This window comes from Asterias rubens, chromosome 1, assembly GCF_902459465.1.
Source record: "Asterias rubens chromosome 1, eAstRub1.3, whole genome shotgun sequence".
NCBI classification, from domain to species: domain Eukaryota; kingdom Metazoa; phylum Echinodermata; class Asteroidea; order Forcipulatida; family Asteriidae; genus Asterias; species Asterias rubens.
In genome coordinates, this window is record NC_047062.1 from 9,467,363 (window position 1) to 9,480,904 (window position 13,542).

The 13,542-nt window shown below is 36.7% G+C and overlaps 1 long non-coding RNA gene across 2 annotated transcripts; it reads left to right on the forward strand.

Annotated features, from left to right (window-relative positions):
• The first annotated feature begins 3,974 nt into the window (after positions 1-3,974).
• On the forward strand, positions 3,975-10,038 carry LOC117305675. 2 transcript variants are annotated; one of them, XR_004520715.1, is made up of 6 exons: positions 3,975-4,512; positions 5,613-5,771; positions 6,600-6,692; positions 7,458-7,595; positions 7,979-8,123; positions 8,720-10,038. It is a non-coding gene; the product is annotated as an uncharacterized LOC117305675 (long non-coding RNA). The 2 variants fall into 2 exon arrangements; XR_004520710.1 differs by having other exon boundaries at positions 3,975-4,500.
• Positions 10,039-13,542: the final 3,504 nt, after the last annotated feature.

Consider the following 13,542-nt stretch of genomic DNA (forward strand, 5'->3'; position numbering starts at 1 on the left):
CGCCGGATTCAGGTAAGGAAAACTTGGCAAAATCCGACCTCCACTTTTAAGTTTGCAATTGTAGGAATCATCTCTATATTGATGTTAGAATTTTTATTTTGTACCTAATTATTAAATTCCCCTGATCAACTGGAACTATACAATCTATTAAGGTTTTCAGAGAGACACAATGTACCAATGTTTTTTTTATGCAATACCGGGGAAAAAAACAATTCATGTGTTTTCATATGATTTTTTAATTGAATTTAGTGTTATCATACACTGCTTAAATTATTGGAATTTCTAAAAAGTAACAAAAAGCAAAGTTACATTTTAAAGATCTCTGTAGGGGAAATACGCAAATTCATGTGCATTCACTTAATTTTGTTAATTGAATTGAATATTATCATTCATTAGTTATAAACTAATTATTGGACTTTTTAAACAAGTAACGAAAAACAAAGTTACATTATTAAAGAGTACTATAGTGGAGGTCGGAAAACGCAAGTTGACCTTAAGGTGTCAAAGAAAAAGAGTGTGAAGTCAGCGAATGGTAAGAGGAGATCTAACCCGTTCTCTCGCAGAGTCCCTCCCCTTTTGTAACGCCCCGCCCCTCCACAATATGTTCTCGATCTTGTTGATGTTGTCCTTGCTAGTAGAAATTTCAGGGCGACTTTACTAGAGTTTCTCGGCATTTCTTGATTTGCATATTGGTCGAAGCCGATGATGCTTGTTAGTTAGGAGACTAGTCTTACTGGAAATTTCTGTTGGGTTGATACTTCAAGTCATCAGTGTTGTCATGTTTATCTATTATTGTCATTATATTACATTTCAAAAAGCACAATGCTTAATACAAACTTTATCCATAATAATTTTCATTAATTCTTTTATTTTGTAAATAAATCTATTAAATCGTTGAGGCAATAGAGTAACCCTCCAAAAACCCTATGTTTTAGAAGTAACTATAAAGTCAAAATAGTCCAGTCCAACTTAACTATTGATTATTGTTTAATTTAGGAGAAGTAAATAGAAAATTTAGACCATAGCTAAATTAATATTTACCATCTTAATATTATCAATACATCAATTCTGACAAGTAAACAACATAACTGTAACCCTTGCCATTTGACATTAAAGTTCAAATAGAATAAAAAAGAGAGGGGAGACCTGTTACAAAATACATGTTAAAATTCTTTTGCAAAAGTGCAAAATGCAAAAATAAAATTAAATAACGCGATGAAAATGCTGAGCGCTGCGATGAAAATGCTGAGCGCTGCGACGAAAAGGCTGAGTGCTGCGACGAAAACGCTGAGCGTTGCGATGAAAAGAAAGAAGACAGAAGAAAGAGAAAAAAGAAGACAGAGAAACAAAAGGCTGAAGGAGGAGAAAAAAAGGAACAGATAATCCATGGGTAAAAGACATTACAATGTTTGGATGTGTATGGGTGGTAAGCCAGTATAGGCCTAGAGTATTGAACAAATGTGGCTTTTGAAACGTATTAAAGATATGACTTTTATTATTATTATTGTTATTATTGTTATTATTATCATTATTATTATTATTATTATTATTATTATTATTATTTTTTCGGCCAGTGTCAAAAACAAATACATACAAGTAGAACAAAGGATAATAAGACTTTAAAAAAAGGTAACTTAAATACAGGGTAACTAGAGGAGCGGGATTAGACAAAAGTGTACAGGACAGGTACTGGATGTGGAGGAAGGAAGAGGAAGGGACAACAATCCATTCTAAGACAGCCAGGATAAACAAAAGCGTACTACTACACTATGACTCAAAAGCCTGCTTATCCAATCCTCGAATAGAGTATAAATACAAAAATCACTATAATAAACAAATATAAATATATACTTTGAGTAAAACTAATAGAAAATTTGAAGCACTAGATAGATATTTGATAGATTAGGAGCTGCTAACAAACTCGACAACAATTGTAGCCTTGCTCAAGGCAGTCGCATTATTCGCTCCGAAAATACGCCGCTGTAAACCCACCCGTATACCCTGTGCGTGGTGCGTGCGATCACACCGCATGACCCACCCGCATACACACTGTCACAGAGTACGACTACTGTGCACACAAATCATCCGCACTCGTACCACTAACCGCATGCGGAGGCCGTGTCGACCTGACGGCCTCCGCATGCGGATAGTGTACGGGGGCATCGTGTCATGCGATGTTACGCACAGTGAATACGGGTGGGTTTTTATACAGCGTCGGTCTTTTTTCGGAGTGAATAATTCGACTGCCTTGAGCAAGGCTACAACAATTGATGCTATTTAAACAAGTTATTTAAAAAGAAAAACAGAATAGATAAATAATAAATACTTACATTATTACATGAATGAATGAATAGATAGATAGATAGATAGATAGATAGATAGATAGATAGATAGATAGATAGATAGATAGATAGATAGATAGATAGATAGATAGATAGATAGATAGATAGATAGATAGATAGATAGATAGATAGGTAGATAGGTAGATAGATAGATAGGTAGATAGATAGGTAGGTAGGTAGATAGATAGATAGATAGGTAGGTAGGTAGGTAGATAGATAGATAGATAGATAGATAGATAGGTAGGTAGGTAGGTAGGTAGGTAGGTAGGTAGGTAGGTAGGTAGGTAAAGAAAGAAAGAAAGGAAGGAGAGAGGGGGAGGGGGAGAGAGAGGGGGGAGAGAGAAAGAAAGAATTAATTAAATAAACAAAGCAATAAGTAAATAAATAAATAAATAAATAAATGAGTAAATCAATAAATAAATACAGGAATAATTAAATAAATAAATAAATAAATGAATAATAATAAACAAAAGAACGAACAAATTAATAAATTAATTAATTTATAAGTAGCTAAATGAACCAACAGATAAATAAATAAATAAAAAATAATTAATCAATCAATCAAACAAACAAAAGATAAATTCATAAATAGATAAATAAATAACCATTAAGTGGGGGAAAAAAATCAATACAGATCAAATCAAGTCAAAACATATCAAATCAAATAAGTCTTAGTCTTGACTCTAAGATACTCAATCTTGAAGCAAAACTAAGAGCTACCCAGTCATCAGTAAAGCCACACCTTGAGTAGACGATGAATACTCCCCCTTTGATGCCACTGATGAGTGACTGGAGGCAAGTAAGGTCAGGTGTTTAAAGCAGAGGTTAAGTATTCGGGTCTAACAAGCGCTTCTTTTACAGTGACTAACAAGCGATTCTTTCCCAGCGACTAACGAGCGTTTCTTTCACAGTGACTAACAAGCGTTTCTTTACAGCGACTAACGAGCGTTTCTTTCAAAGCGACTAACAAGCGTTTCTTTCACAGCGACTAACAAGCGTTTTCGTTCACAGCGACTAACAAGCATTTCTTTACAGCGACTAACAAGCGTTTTCTTCAAAGCGACTAACAACCATTTTCTTCACAGCGACTAACAAGCGTTTTCTTCCCAGCAACTAACGAGCGTTTTCTTCACAGGAACTAACGAGCGTTTTCTTCACAGTGACTAACAAGCGTTTCTTTCACAGCGACTAACAAGCGTTTCTTTCAAAGCGACTAACAAGCGTTTCTTTCACAGCGACTAACAAGCATTTCTTTACAGCGACTAACAAGCGTTTTCTTCAAAGCGACTAACAACCATTTTCTTCACAGGGACTAACAAGCGACTTCTTCACAGGGACTAACGAGCGTTTTCTTCACAGCGACTAACGAGCGTTTTCTTCACAGCGACTAACGAGCGTTTTCTTCACAGCGACTAACAAGTGTTTTCTTCACAGCGACGAACAAGCCTTTCTTTCACAGCGACTAACAAGCGTTTCTTTCACAGCGACTAACAAGCGTTTCTTCCACAGCGACTAACAAGCGTTTCTTTCACAGCGACTAACGAGCGTTTCTTTCACAGTGACTAACAAGCCTTTCTTTCACAGCGACTAACAAGCGTTTCTTCACAGCGACTAACAAGCGTTTCTTTACAGCGACTAACAAGCGTTTTCTTCACAGCGACTAACAAGGGTTTTCTTCACAGCGACTAACAAGCGTTTTCTTCCCGGCGACTATCAAGCGTTTTCTTCACGGCGACTAACAAGCGTTTTCTTCACGGCGACTAACAAGCGTTTCTTTCACAGCGACTAACGAGCGTTTCTTTCACAGCGACTAACAAGCGTTTCTTTCACAGCATCTAACAAGCGTTTCTTTCACAGCGACTAACAAGCGTTTCTTTCACAGCGACTAACAAGCGTTTCTTTACAGTGACTAACAAGCGTTTCTTTACAGTGACTAACAAGCGTTTTCTTTCACACCGACTAACAAGTGTCTTTTTCACCAGGACTAACAAGCATTTTTTCCTCACAAACTCTTGCCTGGCTTTAACAGGCTACTACTTTTTTCTTCACAGTCTGTATTCTGTTCTTCCAAGATGATTGAAAAATGAGTGACGGTGTTGAATCTCCCTTTGATGTCCTGGATTTGTGATCCGAGGTCAGCGGAATCAAAGCATCAAAGGTTAAGTATCGGGTAAGGTTTAAGTTATTAAAGCATGAGGGCGAGTTTTTCCCCACAGCTCTAACTTTTGTTCCTCTACAGGCTGTTATAATTATTATTTATTTTTACAGCATAAAAACACATACAAAATACGCAAAGAAAAGCCAGGGACATAATATGCCTGGAATTTTAAAAAAAAGTTCACCAAAAAAAATGTAGCCCGAAGGCCTTTATTTTCAGTATCCCTGGCCATCTATTAAAAATCTATAATTATTTAAGTCTTAAAGACATTAAAGTAAGAAGGTATAATGAGTTAAAATGCAAAAAAACCCACACCAGGGAAATAATAAATCCTACTCGTTCAAAAATTTAACATAAAAATGTATATTTATAAAAAATTAAACAATGTTTTTGGTTTGTCACAGTCCATTATCGAATAGTCCTAAGGGGGAACTGTGTCGAGCAATTGTGCACAGACGGCAGCATTTGGAACACCAAAGATGACATTGGTTTGGTCAAGTATTGAGGTCCCAGGTATTATATGGTGAACCTGACTTCGGCTGAGCTGAGGTGATGCTAGCCCACCTTGTTGAGCTGTTATAGGCTCTCTTTTAACATCGGTCTCATCACAGTCGCTGTGAGCCATAACCGCTCAACAAGGTGGACTAAAATAATGGGGACTGTAATGAACCGATGTTAAAAGAGAGCCATATTAAACCGCTCAACAAGGTGGACTAAGGTTGATGCATGCAACTATAGGGACAGTGGTCATGCAAAAGTGGGATAATATATCAGCAGGTTAAACTTGACTGGTGAAGAACAGACTATCTCTACAAATGGAACAGCTCAGTCAAGAATTTTGGAGGATCATAAACAAATCTATATGGATCGATTTATTGATAATGGAGGGAAAACTTAAATCTTGAAAAAAAGAAAAACCCTAGAAAACAACAGATTTCCAAAAAGATATCTAAAAAAAAAAGACAGTTGTAACCAGCCGTAAAATACTAGAATCATTTGATATTCTACAACAACAAGATGGATCCACCAGCCAGCCTTTAAGGTTAAACAATTTATAGAACCAGCTAAACTTGCTTTTACAAAAAAGATACTTCGTTTATTTTCGACCACAGAATGAGATGATTACCTCTGGAGGTAACCTACACCCTGAGCCAATCATCAATGCTTTTTGGACAGAGTAGCACCATCTGCAGAAAGGACTGTGTCAAGTCTGTGCCACATGATGAACTGATGAAGATGTCTAGCCCTGGCTACAAGTTCAAAATTTTAAAGTAAGTGAAGTTGTTGAGGCTAAGCAATATCTTTTGAAATGTCTGCCACTAACTGAGGGAACTGTGTTAAAGGAACACGTTGCCTTGGATCGGACGAGTTGGTATATAAAAAGCGTTTGAAACCGTTTTTCATAAAATGCATATGGTTGGAAAGATGTTTTGAAAGTAGAATACAATGATCCACACAAACTTTCCTCAAAATTGCATGGTTTTCCTTTTACTGTGCGAACTAACATGGTCGGCAATTTATGGGAGTCAAAAATTTGACTCCCATTAATGGCCGATCGTGTTAGTCGACGAGGTATAAGGAAAGCGTTCAATTCCGAGGCATGTTTGTGTGGATCATTGTATTCTACTTTTACATCATCTTTCTAATCATATTTTTGTTATGCATTTTATAACAAACGGTTACAAACGCTTTTCAAAGACCAAGTCGACCGATCTAAGGCAACGTGTTCCTTTAAGTCTAGCAAATTGATAATTATGCACAGGAACAAACTTGCAACCAAACATTTGATTTTAGATCTCCCAAACAAATATTTTATAATGCAAACAAATCTCTGAAGTAATAAAAACAGTTGTGGACCAGCAGCCAAAATACTAATTAGTTTGAGATTTTGTAACCTTAAGCAGAATGAATGACCAGCCAACTAATCAGTTTTAAAATTATAAAAGCATAGCAAGTTAAAACTTGCTTTGATAAAATTTACTGTTTTGTACAATCCAAACAAATTGAAATCCTTCCAGAAACAAAATGAGTCAACTCTTGATAATACAGATCATAATGCATAAAGATAAATATGTGCCAACTAAATTTTCCCTCATCAGTTGAACAGTCTCTTGTGAAGTGGTAACTGCAACTGGACCTGCATGAGCATCTTGGGAGGGAACAGGTGCCAAGAGTCATGATCAAACCACTTTGTAAGTTTGAACAAATTCATTCTGAACTTGTCTTTAAAGAGAAGATCATCCAACGCTCAGAATTGGTACCTTGAACATTTTTAAAATATAATCATTCTAGAACTTTTATATGAAGAGAAGTTTTATCCCAGAAAATTGACAAAGTAGTTCATGTTTCAGAATTAGCACCTTTGTAGTGGTTGTAAAACGAAGGTTTGAAAAATTTAATCATTGCCATCCATTTGCAACTAAACACACCATACAACCAACTGGTGGAAAACATCGTTAAAATAGGAGGCCAAGTTGTCTAGAAACGAAACACACACAAAAAGAAAAGAAAAACACCTGGGATTTTGCTTGTGTCTAACTACTATGTCACTGTGGTCAGGTGGAATAAGACTGCAGGACTTGCAATCACAAGATTGTGGGTTCGAATCCCACCAAGCTCAACCGCTGATTTCACAATGATTAGAATAATTGTCGTCTACTGAATCACAGTTTCTTGATTTTGTGCAATTCATTCATAATCATAGACGTTAAACCAATGTTTGTTTAAGAGATATTGGCTGTTGCCAGCATGGTGTTTATATCCCCTTGTGGGAGTTTGCCAAGTTCTCTTGATGGGAAGATCATCTAAACAAACAAACAAACGGCTACTTGAAGAACTGATTGGAATGTTCTTGAACATGATAGCATTCAAAATTAGCTATTCCTTTGAACAAAAGATTGTTGTTTTACAAGAGTTTATACAAATTATGTTTTATATTTTTTTATTACTTTCTACAGATTAAGATGATGCTCTCTCGAGAACCTACACCCAATCTTGATGCCAATCACTGCTTTTTGGACCAAGTTCCACCAACTAAAGGAGTGTGTCATATAAGTCCATCCAGATGACTCTTACATGTCACACGTTCTGTTGAGGTGAGTAGGGATGTTGAGGTTAACCAACACTTGTTGAACCGCGTGCCACCAACTGAAGGACTATTGTCAAGTCTATTATGATGATAACTTTGGAGGAAAAACAAAATATGCAACACCAAATCTGATTTAGAAAAAATTCTTTTAAGTAGTAAAGACAGGTCAAAATGCTAAGAAGTAAAATGTGAGATTCTTCAAGAAGTGTGAAAGACCAGCCAACCACTGATGTAAAACAATCAGTTAACTTGCAAAAAAACAACAACAACAACAACATTTGTAAAACCAAACAAATTGAAATCGTTCAATTGAAGTCTCTTCTGGCAATTTATCACAAAGATGATGTAAATAAACAGAGATTAATTTTTTTGCTACTATCTTTTCCTTAGTTGATGAGCAATCTCTTGTTCACTGATACCAACAGACTTTTTGAATGAACATCGTTGGAGGATGGAGGGGTGATCACAACTGGACCTGTTTGGATGAGCATCTTTGGAGGATACAGGTGCACAGAAACAACAATAAACCGCTTGGGTAAGTTAACAAAAGTTCATCCTTAAGTTTTCTTTGAAGAAAATGTTCATCCCACAAATTTGGCAACGGAGTAGATGTTTCAGAGACCTTTGAAGGTTTCCAATGGTCAATTTGAAACAATACATTCATTCACATCTTTTAGTTTTCAATAAAGTCATCACATAACCAACCAAATGGTGGAAAAATTCAACAAAATAGGAGGTGATTGAAGTTTTCAGAAACTGATTATAATCAAAAGACACGTAATAAGACTGATTTGGAGTTAGTCGAGTTATTGTTTCAGAATAAACACATTTGAGGGTTTAAAATTGTTGATATGAAAGATTTAATCATTCACCAAACAACCAACTGGTGGACAAATTTATTAAAATAGAAGCTCAAGTTTTTTTTAGAAATGAAAACACACGCAAAAAGAAAACCCGAAAACCTGGGATGTTGAGTGAGCAAGTCCGATACTAGAAGAACTGATTGGAGCTGGAGAAGAATTGTCTTGCACTAGAAAGCTTTCGGCCTGAACTATTCCTCAGAACGACTGATTCTGGGTGATAAAAGAGTTTATCAAAATCAATCTCTTTTAATTTTTAAATTTTTTACAGATTGAGATGATGCCCATACACCCAATCTTGAGGCTCATCAATGCCACTGTCTGAAGGAGCTGTCTAGCTTGGTGACTCTCTGCTTAATTCTTGAAGTGACGTAGGTATTTTGAGCCTAACCAATGTTTTGGGGACTGCGCTTGCCATCAACTTAAGGACTACGTCAAGTTTAGCAAGACGATTCTCCGCTACAAGTTAACGCTTTTTGGAAGACCCCATAGAAGAAAGACTGTCAAGTCTAACCAGATAGTGCTCAACAAATCAATGGACAAAGGGATGGTGAAACTAACCAACGTTTTTCGGACTGCCGGCCATCAGTTGAAAGACTGCGTCATGTATCTCCACTGTGATTTCACCTTGCGTAGTGATACTTTATGGAAGTCGTCACATTAGAAAGACTGTGTCAAGTCTAGCCAGATGGTGTTAAACTGGAACAATGAAGAGAGGACCATCTTAGTTCTTGTCCGAACATGCAGCTGGCTGTGGCTATTGCTATGGCTTCATTTAATGCTTTCATACATATTGACATGGCGGTCAGGCCACACCCACAGCCGCTACCTCAGTGACGGCTTTATATTATTGTTTACTAGACTTTTCTTGAAGCTGTCAAACTCCAATTACATTATTGTCAATGCAGCTTGTTAATCCATCAGTTGATTTGGAGATAGAAACCCTGACTTTCTTATGACAAAGTTGTGATGTTAATGTTTTCAACTATTTTGAGGGAATAAGATTTCAAGATTTGTAAGATTAAATTAATTGAAAGTATTCTAGGCCCTTCTAGTGAGGCAAACTTGACACATTGCTCAATAAGTGTAATATTCCAAGAAGTGTGGGAAAAAGAGTACACTGTGAGCGCCAAATAGACAAATGCATTATTGGAGTGAAATGCGCGCATTAGTGAAATGAGCGCAGAGCAGGGCCCAATTTTCATAGAGCTGCTTAAAAAGAAAATTATTGCTTACCTTTTTGTTTGTTTGCCACTTTATGTGCTAAAGCATGCAGCTCTATGAAATTGGGCCCAGACTCTGTTGCGATATGGCAACAATCACAACACCAGGGCTTGGTTTCACAAAGAGCTTAAGATAATAAATTCAGTCTGAGTTACTTGGTAACCTGTGATGCCACAATACAAATCACCATGGTAATATTGACAACTTGTCTTTAGGTAATTTTAAGTGTTTTTTGTGAAACCGAACTCTCTACTCCTCACCCTAATACAGACTAACATACCATCCGTCGATTTCAGCAAACTCTTCCCAACTTACAAATAATCTTAGGACTTAGGACGAGTCCCAACCCTGCACTGGAGCATGCAGACCTTAAGATTAAATTAGGACGAGTTACTCTTCCTAACTCGAGATAGGATTAATCCTAGCGTTTCGTGAAATCGGCTGCATTGCACACATTAACTTAACCAATAGCACTAAAACCTTAACAAAAAACACTCACAATATAGTATTTAATTATTAACACCACACCTTAGCACTAACCACTATGCAGTCTGCGATTTGAATCAAAATAGTAAAGTGTTATTTTATGAAAAGCATGCATTTTGTCTACATAAGCGCTCAAATACAACTTTGTGGTTGATGGGTGGAAGATAAATTATTAATTTGAAGTGTTTATTCATCTTAGTTCAGATGAATATGATGCTGTAGCAAAGCCTGTATTAGTAAACATTCATATAAGCAAATAAGTATGTATTATTTGTATTTATTTAGTAATTTGAATTATTGCAAACAAAAAATTACGCCCCGAGGTTTCGACCCTTAAGAATTAAGAATTTTCACAACAGTCACACAAGGTAAAAAAAAACATTTTGACCCTAGCAGTCTTTCTTGTAAATGCCTTAAAGGCACTGGACACTTTGGGTAACTACTCAAAATAATTGTTAGCATAAAAACTTCCTTGGTAACGAGCAATAGAGAGCTGTTGAAAAATCATTGTAAGAAACGTCTCCCTCTGAAGTAACGTAGTTTTAGAGGATGAGGTAATTTTCCACTAAAATATTTGAATTTTATTTCAAGACCTCAGAATTTGATTTTGTGGTCTCGAAATCTAGCATCTGAAAGCACACACCTTTGTGTGACAAGGGTGTTTTTTCTTTCATTATTATCACGCAACTTTGACGACCAATTGAGCTCAAATTTTCACAGTTTTGTTTAGAGATACACCAAGTGAGAAGACTGGTCTTTGACAATTACCAATAGTGTCCAGTGTCTTTAAGAACCTAGTAGACTTATCAGTATTTGGGAGGGGACTCGCACCAAGGTTGTCTGACCTGTATGATGTATGCTGGCAGAAGGGAGGCAGGATCCTTGTAAAGCGTACACTGCAACACAGGCCCAATTTTATCAAACTTGGAAGCACAAAAAACGTGCATGAAAAAGTATTAAACAGGTTACCAGCCAAAATTTAACTAAGTTAAGCCTACATTGCATCTGGTGCTCTACGCAAATTTGCCTAGCAACAGAATTTTTCTGCTTAGCTTTATGAAATTGGGCCAAGATGATTTGATATTACAGGTGATATAGTTCATAATGTATACCAGTTGGCAAACAACAATAGTATGGGCAGTTGAACGCTCTTGGTGGTTTAGCATAATATTGATTTCTCCACGTTAAATGTAATCAAGAATTGGTTAAGTATCGGTGTGTTGCCGGAGGAATAGGAAATTAAGTTTTAATTAAACCATTGTAGAGATTCCAATCATCAGGTTGGCATGAGAAAGCAAGCATGGGACCAAACAACGTTCTCAAATTCCCAAAGGGTTTTCGAGTTTGCGTAACTGGTAGCTGTGCAACTGGTAACATTTTTAACTGAAGATAGAGGGGCAACTAGGGGCAAGTTCAATCAGCGACTATTTGTCAACCACTAGTCAATGTTCCATGGTTACCTATGCATGAAATACATCCTGGGTACCACGCAAAATTGCCCAATGGTCGAAAATAGCTAACTTTAGTCCCTTGATCGACTTTGCTTTAGGCTGTCGCACCGGAAAAGACTCATTTCTGAAAAGGCGAAATGTTAACTGCTGTAATAATATTAACCAGTTGTTATGTTTATGAGTAATGATAATAGGCCCTATGTGATGTACATGTCAGATATTTTGATAATGTGAGAGGCGGCCAAGGTGCAAATTACACCATCAGAAACATGCAAACTATTGTGTATATAGTTAATTACTGTAATTAAAATTTAGGTGGTTGATTCATGGGTTAGTGCTGTAACTGTCGCTGCTTTTGCTAACAGAGGGTGTAACAAACCCTCGCAGAACAGCATGAAAAAAAATTATGAGCGAGAGGGCGCTAATGTTAAAAGTGAAGAAACAGGGCCTTTAATGGGTGCGTTCGATTAGCTTCCCTGGGTCTACCCCACGTTGCTCACTCTGGTGAGCCCCTGACAAGAGCTAAACGAACTATCACTCACCGCTCTCATAGTGACGTCATGAACCTGGGGCCAGCCCCCAAGTGACCCACTCCACAAGTAGGGCACTGGGGGCTGACCAGGGTGAGCCCCTGGAAAGACGTCAAAGCTATTTGAACGCACCAGGGGTAGACCGGGTCGACCTAGGGGAGCTAAACGAACCCATAATTACAACTTCTAAAATTTGTAATTGGACGCCTCATTTAAAACAATTGATTTCACAGATTCATGTGTGAAGGCCTCACTTTTAGCAGATTACAAACAAAAATATTTTTGCAATTTGTATTAGTTGGACATTGAGAAGCATTTGATAGCATTGAGAAATTGGCTTATCTAAACGAAAAAAAATTCAATTTCAAGCTTTCATTGATCTTAAAGCCATTGGACCCTTTTGGTTCAGAAAAAAAAAAAAAAAGTTCACAGATTTACAAATAACTTACAGGGTTTACAGAAGGCAATGGTGAAAGACTTCTCTAGAAATATTATTTCATGAAATGCTTTACTTTTTGAGAAAACAGCAAAACAATATAAATTCTCGTTAACGAGAATTACGGATTTATTTTAAACACATGTCATGACACGGCGAAACGCGCGGAAACAAGGGTGGGTTTTTCCGTTGTTTTCTCCCGACTCCGATGACCGATTGAGCCTAATTTTTCACAGGTTTGTTATTTGAAGTTGTGGTACACAAAGTGTGGGCCTTGGACAACACTGTTTACCGAAAGGGTCCAATGGCTTTAAGGATATGCATGTATTTTACTTAAAACTGCAGAAATTAAACAAGATTATTGGTGCAATTTCTTAAACAAGGGGAGATTTCCTGTATGAATGCAGCCTAAATACTATATTGTAAAATTTATGTGTGATAAGCACTGTATACTCAGCGATTAAAACATGAAACACACTTTGTACACATTTCTTGAAAAATGTCAATGTTAAATTTATTGCAATGTTATAGACGGTTTTCTCAGTCAATTTCGGCAAATAAGTACCTGGTAGCCAATTTAACCACATGTGCAACTCTATTTCCTGCAAAATCAAATGCTTATGAAAAAGGTCACATTTGATTAAGCAAAATAATTATACCATTCAAGTTCATATTTGGGCAGTCATTTCTGAAATTTGGGCAGTCAATCTAAATTGAATGATTGTGTGTCACGAAAAAGAGAGCTGATATTGAACACTTAAAAAATTTGAATGCCTCAAAGCGAAATTGAATTTATGAATTCTGATTTTGAAATGCTGCAGTAACAGCTGGAGAGGCAAAATACATGTCGCTTTAATTCGAACGCACACAAAATAAAACGGCTGCTCATTTGCTGAAACTGACCGAGAAAACCTTTAATACTATTTTTATAATTATATTCAATTTAAATAAGAATTACAATGCTTTC